We start from the raw sequence: 16384 nt of genomic DNA, 5'->3' as shown, positions 1-16384 counted from the left end.
CTGTTATTCACAGATCAAGAATGCTTCGCTCAGCTAAGCCTGATCTGTCACTACAGGGCCTATCACATCATTATTTTGATTAGATCAAACTGAAATACATTTAGGATGATTGTTTCACTGTCCATAAATAAGTTTTATCAAAGCCAAAAGTACTAGTGTTCAGAACTAGAGAGGGAGCTGTATGGGGCAAGGAATTAAAGCAAAGGAGAAACTGTGTGTAATTAGTCTGTATGGAGCCCATAGTATTTTTTAATCCATCATATTTTCAGTCAAATTCGTCTGTGTAGCCATGCTGTGGCTGCTGTATGAAGAGATGAACTTTCTGAAACACAAATTGACGGGAGCTGATGGTTTGAGAGCATCTGTTATTTCCAAAGCTCATACAGCCCATCCCATATTGCATATTGTTTTAAAATTTTTGTGGAAACTTGCTTAGAGACAACAAAAAGACATGATTGCTCCTCTCGCCAATGTAGAAATGCAATGATTCTGGCATTTGTTGCTTTTTTTGGAACTGTTTTTCATTGGAAAGAGTGATGGGTTGAAAAGTGACGACTGGGGTTGCATGACATCAAATGCAATGAAGTGGCCCTCAAACCATTCTCAGTGTTATGGTGTTAGTGATGCATTATGTTTGAAGGGCAAACACATTATGTGCAGGCAAAAGTCTGTGTGCAATTGAGAGAGAGAGAAAGGCGGGAGAGCGATAATTATAAGAGGAAGTTAAACTTTTAGGCTCCATTTGACATTTTCTGGCAGTCAAAACCACTGAGGTGGAGACGGAGTGAGAAACCAGATGTGATTTCTGTCAGGACCAGGTTAAAAACAGGTAGCCAGAGGTTGTGTCGGTGTTTATCAGTAGAGATCAGTTTGGCACCCATGTGCCTACAAAAATGCATTACCTCTGGATGTAACAGGAATCACTATCTCAATATTAAGATGCGCTTCCAAAATTGAACAGATTTCCACGGATTTCATGCAAACCACCGTGCGCAGGATTTGCTGCCAAAGTGAGGTTGGACGCCCAAAAGACTACCCAGCTGGACTGGGTAGATTTTTAAACAGAAAACTGCTCTATCCAGCGATGCCATGGTTTGAAAAGTATGGTTGCAATTGTTGTATAGTTAAAAGAGGGAGGTTAATGATGCAAAGAGTCCTTCATGATGATCTGTTGAATGGTTACATAGCTGCGCTGTGATTGACTTTGAACTTGAGGGCAGCAGAGGTCAGCAGCTCTGCAGGACTGGCTCCAGTCATATTTACCCGAGTCAGCAGGAGACGCAGTTATACACATTTCTCTGGTTGATCTAAGGTCGATTAATTACAAAGCTGAGTCATAATTTGCGGAAGTAAACCGTTCACTTATTGGCGTTGAACACACTGTAAAACAGCTCCAGAATACTCTCTGCTTTCAGTCTACCTTGCTGCCAAGGTAACCTGCTTGTTTTATCACCTCGTAGCCTACACCTGGATGATTTATACGTTTTGGGTGGCTGGGGTGGCCCTATTGGTTGAAACAGCTTGAACTTGGCAGGTTTGACATCCTTTGTCCTTGAGCAAGGTGCCAAATCCTCACCTGAGCAGTGATTTTAAGACGCTTTGAATGAGAGCGGGCTAAAATGCAAATGTCTTGTGTTTTATGTCGTTACACAGCAACAAAACAACGAATCCTATTACCTCACTGCCGCTTTGTTTTCTCCCATCAAAGACAGGCCGAGAGGAGGGGCGCACAGGATGGGGAGAGAACAAGTGAGCAGGTGCAGTTTTTATGGCTTTCTACATCTAGCGAAGAAGGGGTGAAAACATTTTCTCCTCTCATAACCCATGAAATCACATGAAGGCTCGATCTGAACAGAGTGCGTGTTTGTGTGTGTGTGCATGAGGTCATTAGAAGGAAGGGTTGTGTATGCAGAGGTTTTGATTACTCCTTATTGTTCACTGCCAGGGAATTCTCGAATTGGTAGGTGTGTGTGTGAGTGTGAGAGTGCACGTGTGGGTAGTCAGTCTTTATGTGTAATCACCTCTATAGTTTCCTGTGATTAGGCTGCATAATGAGCTGCTAAAAAGCACACAGATTAGAACTATGGTTAATTAAGCTCAAAGTACTCCAGACTTTTTCTTTGGATGCCCCTCACATACACAGACACCCCCACACATACACGCAAACACACACACACACGCACACACACACACACACACACTAACGAGTGCAAAGCTCATCACGGAAACGCTGCAATTTGAAAATAACAACAATCATAAAAAAACCATACAAACATCTGCAGCTCGTAACTGACGTCTCAGGCCAACCCCAGCACACGTGCCTCTTAAAACTGGAGAACAACGGTTATTTTCATCTCTTAGAAGTTGGACTTTTATTTCTTTTCTCTTTCTCTGGCTCAACTGGAACCGTTTTAGGCGTTTTTTTAATCAAAGAACGAAGTCGTTAAAATTGAGAATTGGCGGTGAAGGCGTCCGGTAAGCCCGCCTCTCCTCCCTGCTTGTATTCGACGTCGGGCCCAGTGCTAACTAGCATTCAGCGCAAATTTAAAGAATGTTTTATTACTGTATTTAAGGAATGCCTGTGTTAAAGTGTACACAAAACATGCTTATGTATATAGAAAATTTTATTACCTTGTTACCAAAAAAGCATTTCAGTGTTTTCTGCGTTGTCCCGCCAGTGCCAGTTACTATTTTTAAGCCTTTCAGGGGATCTAATTGGTCCTAATGACTCAAGAGGAACAAACTTTGAATGAAACTCAGGAAATCAAAGCTTTTAGGAAGCGTAACGCACACTGATTCACAATAACAATATCAGTAAATGTTCATTATTATTCATATATTATCTGTTGTCCACTTAGCACTGCTGCACACACTGTGTTCAAGTTTATGCACCAATGCAAAGTTAGCCTAACGTGATTGAAGTAATGCTGTTAATGCATCAGGATGACTGTGAAGGTCTGACGGGGTCTATATTTATCAAATGATACATTGAAGAGCCTGTGAAGTGCAAGAGTAACCTTTAAGAAGAGTTCCCATGTGATCACATGATTAATCACATACATGCTCTGAGCAGGATTCTTCAATCAGACACAAGGATTTGAGTTCTTTTTTTTTTTTCCAAGAATGAAGATGATTTTTAAATTTTTTGTCATTCACATTTTAAACTACACATTGTTTAGAAATCCTTAATATTTCCCATTTACATGAAAACATTAGTCTATGATCTATGATTTATTATGTACTAATATGCATTGTTACATGGGGACGAGATGATAGAAAATGAAGTATAATGGGAACAAAACAAAAACTGAACAGGGAGCAGGACTTCTGCTTTAGACTAGGAACATACAGGACAGTAGATACAGTGAAAATGATTCCAAACAATAATTCTTCTTTGGTTATTGTTGAAAAATGGACAAAAAAGTTGGTATCCTCTCAGATTTATGAGCATTTGTAACTCTTAATAAAATGTGACAAATAACATAGTTTTTAGGTTTGGGGATGGAGGTAAAAAAAGTAAAAGTATTTATTCTCTTCTTTCACCACATTTGCACTTGTAGCAGTTTGCTAACTGAATTAGTGCTCGGCAACAAAAAGGTGTTTTTCTAGTCGACCTTGATAAAGTCCATCTGTACGTTTTTTTACATCCACACAGTTGCATTCACGTTTGTGCACATGTGCATGCCTGCATGTATACACGTATGCCTGTGCATGTGTATGTGCACATCTCTTTATTTGTAGCCATATACTGTAGCTGCAGTGATACAGCCTCGGGGTGCAATGTGTTTTTGATATAGAGTCTCTTCCTCTCCCGGCATGCCTCTAATACTCTCCCTCTTCCCAGGATAACAGGGTCACAGCATGAAGACCTCAACGACTCCACACCTGGAATAACACCACCCAGAATATCCGCTCTGCTCTGCTTGTGAGCTGATGTGTGTGTGTGTGTGTGTGTGTGTGTGTGTGTGTGTGAGCTCTAGTGCGTAAAGAAGATAGGAAAAAGACTGAGAGAGGCTTTATGAATGACAGGGTGAAGGAGGTTGTGTGGTGCAATCAAGTCATCTGTCTTGCTAATTTCGTTTTCTTTTTCTCCTTCTCTCTCTTTGACACATACTCAGGCACAAACTGAGCGCTCTGGTGTTTTTTTGCGATGGCCTGTTTTGCTGCGGAGGAAATATGAAACACCCTAAGGCATTTGTCAGCGGTCAGTTGCATGTTCTTGCTCCTTAGTTGTGTGTGTGTGTGTGTGTGTGTGTGTTCACTAGGCACATTTTAAACTCAAACCTGTGTGCGTCACTCCTCCCCTGACACACTGCTGAGGTCTGATTAATAAAAGATGAGTTCAGGGGAAGTATGACTGTTTTGATTCCTCCGCTCCCTCCGCGGCGAAAAGAAAAGAAAAGACAGGATGAAAGACGAGGGAGAGAATGAAAGTGGAGCGAGAGAGGGCAGGGTCCACTCTGATCACCCCAGGACCACACTGTGAATGGGCCGTTCACCCAGAGAGAGAGAGGGAGGGATGGAGAAAGAGAAGGATGAAGTGAGGACAGAGGGAGAGAAAGAGAATTCATATATCCACCACTGTTTGATGCCTGTGGTGCGCCTCTGTAACTATAGCCCTCTTTCTTTAGCCTGCTCTCGCTCTTGCCCTCCTTCCTCCAGATTACTCCCCCTCTCCCCCATCACTCCCTCTTTTTTTATATGCCTCTCTTTGCCCTCTTCCTGCTGATCTGTGCCAACCACCATGAAACCACCGCCACATTAGAGCCTTTAACGGGCACTGCCTGGCATCCTGCTCTGTCCAAACATATTATAGCCTAGTCGCACACGCACATGTTAGTGTGTGTATATGCGTTTTACACAGTTTCTGAATTCACAACTATAGGATTTCGACATATATTAAGGGCTGGGGACATTTTTCATCCCTGCAAAACTGCCACGTGTCATTGTGGCTCCAAATAAACTCCAAAGATTTTGAGTGCTTCTAACAGATTGTAGATGGAGAAGGCGGCAAATAAATGGTTCACATATCCCGACTGAAAAATGATATTAAAGCTGAAGAATTTACTAGGAATATGGTTTGGACTGATGTTTATAGAGTGGAATATTATTATTACATACCTACTCTATTCTGTGCTGGTACAGTATCACAGAATAGAGCAAAAAAGAGACTTGGCTTTTGTGTCTGTTTTATTAATCTGCCCGTCCATCTCTCCATCATACGTCCATCTATCCCTCCATCATTTCTCTGTTTATGGGCCCATCTGTGAATCCATCATCCATCATCATTGATGTGTTTTAGAAATTAAGTGTTATTGACTTTATTTTACACTGGCGGACCTTCACTCAAACCCTCTAATTACTCCAGAGAACTGCTCATTTTGACTCGTTGAGTTGTTGGTGTGTATGTGTGTGTGTAACTGTACTCACCATCAGCTGGCCAAGTCTTTCATCTTTCTCATGAATTGACCATCTGAACATTGTTTCACACACACAGCAAACATGCCCATGTGAAGATTTTATGATTTGTTAATGAGGCAGCGAGGATGTTGCTCACACCCCGCAGAGGAGGATGCAGCTGGACGGCACTGACCACACCTGCTGACATCACGCCACCACGCCGAGGTGACGCTTGTTTGTTTGCCAGTCGTCTCGAGGCGTGGAGATGAGTTGAGATGATGATTAGCGAGATTTTCCTTCAGTCAGAGAAAACCCCCATATGTCCTCTTAACCCTTCCCAGCTCCAGGAGCACTGATCTGTACCTGATATGGACCTTTGACCTTCCCTGTGGAGAGGGACAGGAGCACTGTGAGGAAGTGCAAACATAGGGAAATATACAGTGTATTAGAAATAGCCATCAATGAGATTTGCCTGAATAGTTAGTTTCCCATAACAGGAGAAAGCTGCACCAATTAATATTTCTATTTTATATAATAACAATAGATCAGATGACTGTTTGTTATTAAAGCTGTTGCATATAATGATTTCCCCACACACCACCCACATCTGCATTTTCCCCTGAAGCTTAACAAGTGTTTTAGGATCTTTCAGCATATTGCTCTGGTTTTTCAGCCAGCAACCCTTAGCCCTGCCACAATGTTCTTTTTAATGATGCCCAGCACCAACAGGCAGAATAAGTTAGCAACATAGTGAACACAGTGGAGCCTTTAGCAGCCAAGAAGCCGCATATTTCAGTCAGGAGTTGATGGACACCAAACATGTGCTAAATGGAGTTTTGGATGTACGTTTGTCAGGGACTGAGAAGCACAACGTGTTAATGTTGCTCCGTATCTGGTGGATGTGGAAATAAGCACCTGTTTGCTCACATGTCTCCAATACTTTATATGGTCAGTGTTGTGTTAACAACTTGTTCTGCTGCCCTCAAATGATTAACTAATAAGCTGTGCCATGCCTAATGGGCTTATTCTCTCCCTTTGATGCTCAATGGTGCTTAAAAACAACTCCAGAGGTCTCACATTTAGTCCATGGAGGTACATCAACAAGAATGCAGTCACATCCTCCAATATTTCATGATTATAAGAAGTGCTATTCACTGTTATATATGTGATGTAAGTTAGATTTAAGGTCCTGCAGGTGGCACTGTTTTGGTGTAGGGTTTTTTTTGTGCTATTTGCTACCCTCCCAGTTCTACCTTCCTACCCTGTGTTTATCCCAGTGATAAAATTACACATTTGCATGTTTTTCCAGCATCAGAAATTCACTCAAAGTACATGTGACTGAACCTACATTAACAGCATTTGTGAGATGCAACAAGTATTACTGCAAAAAACAGTGGAAGAGAGTAGTATGACGCTATTCATAACTTGCAGTATATGAAGCAAGCATTTGTATACTCCCCAGTTCAATGTATTTATTTGAGTAAATTAAATCCTTTTTAGATGCACAACACTATTCCAGCCCATGACCGATGGATCTTAATAATGTTGGATGTATGATGTGCCATCTGTATATTATTCACAAATGATTTTTTCTTGTCACCCAAGTGATAAAGCCCAGCTGTGTTCATTATTGGCCACATGGATCAAAATGAGGCCTATAAGAAGTGTTAGAGTAAAAAGACTGAGAAGTGTGTGTTATATGTACACATACGTTCTGTATATACTATATACACACACACACATTGCATCTTTTACAAATGAGTCATTACACAAAGTCACAACATAAAAATAATTTGTCTTGACTATGTGCTGCTATATAAGCCCAGTTTCAGAGGTTCTAGCACTACTGAGCCAAGAAAAAGTCCTTTGGTTAGACATACACAGATTAGCAGCAGGCATTACTGTCAGGGAGTATCAGTGTCCATGTCCTTTGACTCTAAGGCTATGTAAACCACATTTATAGGTTTATTAGAAACACCCCTGTATGACTGGGGGCTGTAGGAACAGTTAATGGTGTATGTGACAGTTTGTTTCCCTTTCATAATGGGCTCTGAGCAGAGCAGGTAATTATAACAGGCAGTCTCCTGGGCTGCACAGGGAAGAATGTTTACCAGCCTGGGCAAAAATACAATATGAGTGATGGAGCCCCAAAGTATATGGGGAACCAGTGACAAATACAGCAAGAATAATTCCTGACACGGTAATCATACTCCAGCCGTACTCTGTCCTTCAATCTCTTCCTCTTTCTCTCTCCAGGTCTAACTCCAGGGCTCCCGCAATTTTTTTAAAGTGAGGTACAGTAAGGAAACAGATACTGTAATTATTTCATAAATCAAGAGTGTGGAGGACTGGTGAGGAGGCCTGTAAATACTGCAGAGGAGTCTTGCTTTTTGTGGCTTTCCACGTGCGTTTGGGTCAAAAAGTCAGACTCACACAAGCCTGTTTGAAAAGATCAGCTCACAGACAGACAGATAGGTAGTGTTGATGTCATACATTATATTGGTCTTGGTTTGGAAGCTGCGGCCATAGTCGGACCCATGAGTTACAGCTTGGATTCTTAACTGTAGTTTACAACCTTAAATGGGTCATGCTTCTTTTCTGCTGAGTTTTAATGTGTTCACATCAGCCTTGGCCTAGCGGCATGAAACACATTTTTTTTTATATGGGCTCGGACTTAAAAATGTTTTGGAAACCTTAACTTTATGAAGTTCTCGGCTCCAAAACTCAGCAACAGAGACCAGTCAGGATGTTTTCCTCGTGCGTCAGTCTGCAGCACAACTGTTGTTGTATGAGCGGGTGATGAGTGAGAATAACAATGTTTTTTTTTTGTTGTAATATCTGTAACTCAAATTGAATAATGTCACGAGAAACAAGTGGTAATTGTTAAAGGCGATGATGAGTTGGATAATCAGTGATGGTCGTGTAGAGAAATCATGATACATTGCTTATGATATTAATTTTCAACAGCATGATGCAACGTTTTTTTTTTTTATTAAGTTAAAATGCAGGCAAAGAAGAACTTTTATACACACATTATCCACAGGAATACGATACAGAAATTCAGTGGGGAGAGTTTCCATCCAGTGTAATGTTTTTTACTTTTTTAACAACTATATATAATCCATACTGCAAAAAGAAGAAGCTTTTAAATTTTAAGCGACACTCTTATTTGCTTTCTTGCCGAGAGTTAGATGAGAAGATTGTTACTGCTCTCACATCTGTAAATACAGTACGAAGCTACAGTCGGGCAGCTCGGCACTTGAAAAATGTGCAAGCCCCCATGACCGGCACGGAGCCATCTTTGAACGTCCTCACCTCTTTTTAATACATTCATGTGCTGGACACAGAAACATCCTGAGGTCCTCTTTAATTGCCTGCAAACTTCACAGTGATGACAAGACTCCTGATAGGTGGTTTATTTTTGTTGCTATTTCCCTGTGCTGCCAGTTTTTGCGCTAAGTGAAGCTAAGCTAACTGACTGCTGGCAGTAACTTCATATTTACTGTACATGTACATATGAAAGTGGTGTTGAACTTCTCATCTGGTGAAAGCGAACAAGCATACTTCCCAAAATGTCCAAACAATTCCATAAAAATCTTGCTGTCAGACTATTAAAATGTATTCTTGTTCAAAGTAATCCAAGTTTTTGCAGAAGTGTCCAATATCAATGTTCTGTCTGGCAATAGTGTTTCTGTACATCATTGAAACAGGAAAATGTTAAACTAAAACAATGAAAGTGCATATTATTCATTAAAACTGCAGATGTTATCATAAGGAGGCTAAGGAAACTAACCCATCTCATAAGTTGCTTTGGTGCCATCTTGATGAAGACTCCAGTCTATAAACAGCAGCATTTAGTATTTGACTGGACCTTTTTGCAAAATTTTAGACATTTACTTTACATGTATTGGTTTTAGAGAAAGAAGCAATCTGCAAAGAAGGAGGAAGATGAAGAGTGGACATGTTGAAAATCTAAATGTGCATATCTTGACAGACGAGAAGATGGATAGTTGGAGTTCCTTTGGAAAATAGTTCTGATGTTATCTGCTGATCAAACCGCCGTGTGGCTGATGGCAGCAGCTAAATCTTCCTAAATACTATGAGGCGGTGAGAGGACCGAATCCAGTGAGCAATCAAAACACAGTGAAAGGAGCTGAAATGGGAAAGAGAGAAACAACTCTGTGGACACAGCAAATTTACTCCTAATAGACTATGACAAGGACCCATTTTTAGTCCCGCGGTTTTGGTTTCAGTGTGTAGACAGTCCAGGAAAAGAGATCATTGTCTTGTGATGAAAGATGGAGCCTGTATGTGTGCAAGATGGCCACCGCTTCTCTCCGTTTCTCCATGAGTTCAAACTTTGATATGAAGGCTTTTGGTTCTTTTCCTCCCTCTGTCCTTCGCTTTCACGATATAAGGGAATTTCTCAACAAGCTTCATGGAGTTTTCTTTAAGAAGAGTTTCCATTGTTAAACGGTCTGTTCAGAATCAGCCGTGCCTCGCAGCGTTGCACTCCTCTTGACTTCCTCCACTCTTTCTTTCACTCCCTTTTTTTGTCTTTTTTTTTTTGTCGACAGCCCACTTAAAGAGCAGAGTAATAAAGCATAAGAATTTTAATCAGGCTTTTAAACAGTCCTCTCCTATTCGCCCTCCAAGGAAGGTTTTTAGCCCCCCTCCATCTTTCCTCCTCTCCTCTCCTCCCCTCTATCCCTCTTTCCTCCTGCTATCGCCCTTGCACTTTCCTTTGCTTGTTGAATGCGCTCATGCATGATGGTCTGAACTTGATAGACGTTCATAGGGCATCGGCAAGAGAGCTGTTAGCATGTGCATGTATGCATGTGTGTGAATGATGGATAGAGTATGTGTGGTCTCCCTGATTGGGTTTCATATGTGTTTTTCATCTCTCTTTTTTTAACATATTGTGTTTCTACACATATATATCAATCTAACTCTCAGATCTTTCTCGCTTTCATCTCTCGCTCTCATTTTATTCTCATCTATGGCGAGGAATGTGTTAGTTTTATATGAAGTCAGCACATATGCCAACAGGCCTGTGATGTGGATGCCAAAGTATGACGACTCTCTTCGGGCTAACTGTCAGACGTTAGCTGTAGATGGATCGGGTAATTGGAAGAAAGTAAATAGCTGCATAGAGAAAGGGTGAGAGGAAGATACAGAGGAGCGAGGGAGAGTTTGGATGTCTGAGTTGCAGATTAAAAGTTTGCTCCGTTATCCTGGGAAAGAAGGATGGAAGAAAGGGAGAGACGGGGAGGGAAGGGCTGAGTGTGGTGTGTGTAATTTCGGCAGAGGGATTTTTAATGAGGGGAGATCTCTGCAGGTAACTTCCTCTCCTCCCTCTTCCCCACTCTCCCCCATCTTCCCCCAGTGTAGGGGGGAGAAGCCCATCTGGTTAGACTAAACAGCAGATTAGCACATTAGCACTGGAAGACGGTCAGGCAGGCACCACAGGAAAGACCCGAGCTAGCATATGACATTGGCACACATGGCGCACAACTCATTAAAGGCAGACATAAAAGTTGCACTAAATTAAAGGCAAGCTCCATCCACCGTCATTAACAGATGGTCAAAGTTTGAGTCATAATTGCAGCTTTCGTATTTGGTACACAAGCAACTTGATACAGCTCAAAGCTAAAAAGGTTGGCTTTGTTTTGGGGAATAAAATGAGCTTAGCCTGCTCTGATGTTTTTTTTTTTTTTTAATTCAATCCTGAATTTGGCAACTATTGCAGTGATACAAGGCAAATTACAGTACAACCTTCTGTGTATGTTTGTCACTTCCCAGAAATAATGCCCTAAGTACTCAGGGCAATTCACAGACTCAGCTGCCCACAGTTTTCTTTGGGAACTAAATTCTACCAAAATATGACCTCCAATTGTGTCAGTACTGGTCAGACTGAAGGCTAAGTTGAATAAAGTGTATTTTTGCTGCCCTTTAATCTGTTTAATCTACAGAAAAACACCAAGCATAAAGCCAGATGGAAATGTAGATATTGGACTATTCAGCAAAACCTTGGATCACATTAAATGTCTACATTTTTCGAATTCCCTCTTTTCTAGAAAGTCTGTAAAGTTTAGGGGAAGATACAGGAAAATCACACATGTGGTGCTGTAGCATAGTAAAGTATGGTTAAAGTTAGGCCGCTAAAGCTTACTGAAGTTTAAGAAGATTGTGGTTTAAGCTAAAACAAAAGAAAGTGAACATTCACTACACTTGTCTTCTGACACGACAAGTCCTCCACACCCCTGCTTTCCCTCGCCACAGGAAGGGGAAAGTATTGTTGGCATTGGATGTAAATAGTTAGGGTCAGAGTTGTCCAAAATGCACACACAGTAATTCACAGGGACACTGGAGAGAAGTGGTAGATCTGAATTTGAACTGTAAACGTTTCTAACGACCCAAAAGAAGTAAACACAGTCTATTAGTGCACAATAACTACTGAGGAGGACTGGCCTTGGCCTAAGCCTCTGGTCTCACCTAATCCAACTTTTTATTATCGTATGTTATTTTTGACCCAGCTCCTCACAGCCTGCCTCAAACGTATCAGCAGTTCGGCAAGTTAACTAAAAAGAACAAATGAATGGCCCCTCAGAGAGCCTCAGGAGGTCTCTTCATTTAATATTTGGAAAAATCTCACTTCTCCGAGCTCAAACCTGCAGTGACTGATGTTTCAAGTGAGCAGTGGAGACTTTTTACCCAAATCTGGTGTAGCCCACATGTTTGATAGACAGCTGAAATGGAGGAATTTGGTCTTTTATGTTTATGACTTCCTGTAATTTCCAGTGGCGTAGAGAGCCTTTGGAAAACTATGCCACTTGTTCACCTGGATCAAGAGAAAGAGCAGCAGAATTTGGGAGTCATGAGAAGCTCTGTGTCTGTTCATTCTGCTGGTGAAAGGGTATTATTTGTTTCTTTTTTCTGACTTTCTCTTGGTGACTTAATTAGCCTGTATAATGAGCTGCTAAAGAGCACACAGATTAACGTTGGTTAAACTAAAAGCACTGGAGACTTTCTTATTTCCCTCACCTCCCTCTCTGTTTAAAGGGTGTAGAATGATTGAAGCATGTCACGGGTATCCAGGTTAGATTCTTTTGGCCTAGTTTTTTATGATTCCAGGGAACCGAGCTGTGAGAAACTACAAAGTTGCCAGGCATGACTGGGAGGGGTCCTGTGTGCACATTCATGTAATAAAGTGTATCCCGTTGCGAGGTGTGGAGTTAGGAGCTGCTAAAACAGCCACATCTGAGATTGCAGCTGTGTGAACATATCATCTGTGCTCCTGGTGATAGGCAGGACCGGAGAAACTAGTCCCGCCCTCCAAATACCTGCTTCTACCGCCTCCATGTTTAGTGCATGACACAGTTGAAGCAGCTCAAAGAATTCTGCATCAACAATGACTGTGTGAAAGGGGTCGTCCTTATAGATGAAGCCATAGAAAACAATCGCATGTTTCTGCCGTACAGACTATTTTAGTGTCTTTTCGCTCTTGTTTTAGGTTTAATGGCTAACATCTTTAATTCTAACTCTTGGTTCACTCTCACTGCACTCTGCAGCTGAAAAATTCATAAAAGCCAGGTGAGCAGAGTGGAGCACACATATTTTTCTCACAAGTTGATAGGGACCAAAACGGAGCTAAAAGGGAGTGAATGTAAGACTGACATGAACTATGAACTAAATTCCAACATCTGTCCGTATTTACTGACTGTGAAAACAGATGATTGTGTGCTAACATGTTTGCCATATCAGCTTTCTAAGGTGATATATGTGTGTTTTGTGTTTACAGCTTGTTGCTGTCACCAAATGGCCAACAAATTGAATTACAACTCTTTGTGGAAAGATAGATTTGTCTCAGACTATTTGGGATCAATATTCTTGAAAAAAAACCTGACCTGTGGATCCATAAGAAACTGGCCCATTATTGTATTTGCAAGCTTCAGCCAATAAACAAACCTTTAGAACCATAGTCACTGTAGAGAAGATCAAAAAGAACTTAGAGTAATTATTTAAAAGAGTTGCCAACGTATCATGCTAGCATCTCACATGCTACAACACTGCTGTGTGAAGCAACACACACACACACACACACTACTTGTGTCGACAAATATAGACCTGTCTTTGTTAAGTCAGAGTACACAAGCATAGTTGTACACCAGTTTAACGACCTCATTTTGCCTGGCCAATGAGGTGTGCTATTAACAACATAACACATGCTTATTGAATACGCACTCACAGGCACTCAAGTTCATGCTGTTTCGACACACAAAATATTACCTAGTTAACACAGACACAGTCAAGCTCAGCTACACCGAAACACACACAAACACAAACTAATTTTGCCAGGCCATTTTAACACGCACTAATGAAAGGGAACAGACTTTATTAGCTCTCTTTAACGGCCAACACCCCACATACCTAATCACGTTCACACAGACGCACACAGAAACACATGCACTTTTTCCTTCGTCAAAACAACAATGTCATAGACATGTAAACTGAGATTTGAAGCTCGGAGCAGCGTGAATAATTGCCCATAATTCCATTTCCTGTTGGTGAGGTGAAGGAACTCGGTACCATCCGAGCATCCATCTGGTTTCCGTTTGAGTCGCAGGACCTCTCACTGCTCCAGCAGCACCACCAGCACTACCATTACTACCATTAAACCCCCACTAATGCTCCGAAATGATCTATGAGCAGCTTTTTAGACCATGGAAATCAATTTTAAAGGCAAGTAAAAGGAAAAGAGATGTTTTGCATCCTTAATCCAGGGCTGGAAAACATGAGTGAGCTGTGTGCACTTTATAGATGTGATATTTGCTGAGCGGGATTCGTTTCTTTTTCTGATGCAACTGCAGGAGTTGTGTTAGTTCCATCCAATCATGTTTTAGCTTATCTCATCCTCCAGGCAGAGTCAGAGGTGCTCGTAGCCAGCTGTCAGCTGGGACAGCAGAGGGCCTGGAGGGAGGGAGGGACGGATGGAGGGAGTGAGGGATGGCTGGGACAGGGAAGCGGAAAAGTAGTGATTGAATTCAAGCCCTCACAGAATAGAAGTAATTTGATTTCATGACTAAATTTCCCAAAATAAATATGTGCAGATGATGCTGAAAAACGCTAAGTGTAAGAACACCATTGTTTAGAATGACATCTTTTTGTATCTCTACTAAAAACTCATCTTCATTTGCCGCATCTTTTTTAACTTTTTTGATTGATTTGAGTCATCTTTTTGAATCCAGCCTCTTCTTTGTATTGTTGATAACAGTTATTGTTCTCAACAGTTATTGTTCTACTGCCTTTTCCTACTATTTTTACATTTGTGGCCAGTTCTGCTGTGCTTTCATTTTGTTGTTTTAACATCCATATACATTGTCCTGGCACCCGTTTACTTACTTAAAAAAAAATAAAAAGGCAAAACAAAAGAAGCAGGGCATCGGGTTTTGCTTTACAGTGCTTTGAAAGACAGTTTTATTTAGTAATTTTCTGCACATTATTCACACCCTTTAAACAAAGACTCCTCACTCGTGACACATCACGATTTTGGAAAACAAATTATGAGCCGAGATTTTATGGACACGATACATTAAACAAAGTGTGTGTGTGTGTGTGTGTGTGTGTGTGTGTGTGTGCGCGTGTGTGTAGAGCGTACAGAGTTTTGTGTGCATGGGAATGGAGTTAACATTGCTAAGTGGTCACGGCATCACTGCGGGTAGAGCTGGCAGCGCCTTTACTGTCCAAATTAAAACAGCAGAAATCACCACAACAATTGAGAACAGATTTTCACCAAGGTGCCTTAATGACATTGTCAACCCTAAAAACACACAAACACATACTCACACACACATAACAAAATGCAACACACTCTCAGACGCTAATGATCTAGCTTAAAGCTTCAGGGCTATCTCATCAGTGAACAGGTTGTAATTTAGAACATATTCACTCTGAGGGTTTCTGTGTGTGTGTGTGTGTGTGTGTGTGTGTATATGTATGTCTACATGTGTGTGTGTCTAGTAGGCATCAGAAAACACACACCCGCTGTTCCAGTCTGTTTCCTCCCCATAAAAAGGAACACTTAGCACTTCATTCTCAAGCAGTTCTGACAACATTATACAGGTTAGTTTAAGAGAAGAGAGGAAAAAAACAAAGCCAGAGAAAAGGAACGGGGAGAAAGAATGAGGGAAGAAAAAAGAAAAAACGGAAGCCTGGTCACTCAGCTGGGAATATTCAGAGAATTGTTTTTAACGAGTTAAATAAATTCTCCCACAAATGAGGTGAGGGAAAGCGAGAGGGGCAGAGAGAGGTAGGGAGTGTGAGAGAAAGAGGGAGGTGAAATTGAAGAGAGTGTTTGGCTTGGTGTTGGGAATATTTTACAAGCTGCATTAATGGCTGTTCTTAAAACACTGCTATTAAGAAACGGCCATAATGTTGTATATCATGGGCGATTATGTTCACACACACAGGCTTACACAGCTAAACACTCTCTCATTACACACACACACAGACATGCACAAGCCAAAGCAATTAAATGTGTGCTGGTCCAACACCTTTTGTGTAAATAGCAGCTTCCTCCTGCCCAAACAAACTGCACCTCTTCTTCTACAGCACACACAATGTGGCCATTCACACTTTCCCGCTGCGGCTGATTGTGGAACCGTTTCTGGGTTAGAAAATATTACATTTGCATGCTGCAGCTGATGATACAAGCCGACCGAAGTTGCGTCGGTCCTGTTGTGGCTGAGTGTCGGCATACACGGCCGTGTTCTGGCATAAAAAGACTAAGCGGGAGCTGGTTGTGGCCCATTTATGGCTGCCAGAATCGGCTAGGTTTCTGACTGGACTGTGGACGGCCAATTTGGGCTGGGAATTTTGCTTCAGTTTGCAGCGGCACTGAAATTAGCTTTGGGCCACTGTCAGCAACAGGAATTGGACCAGAGCGCATTTATCCTTTAAGTACGGATATAAGCCATTTTTGTCC

The sequence above is a fragment of the Pempheris klunzingeri genome, chromosome 18, assembly GCF_042242105.1.
Source record: "Pempheris klunzingeri isolate RE-2024b chromosome 18, fPemKlu1.hap1, whole genome shotgun sequence".
Classification (NCBI taxonomy): Eukaryota; Metazoa; Chordata; class Actinopteri; order Acropomatiformes; family Pempheridae; genus Pempheris; species Pempheris klunzingeri.
The sequence above is the reverse complement of the archived record's forward strand: the minus strand, read 5'-3'. Positions refer to the sequence as shown.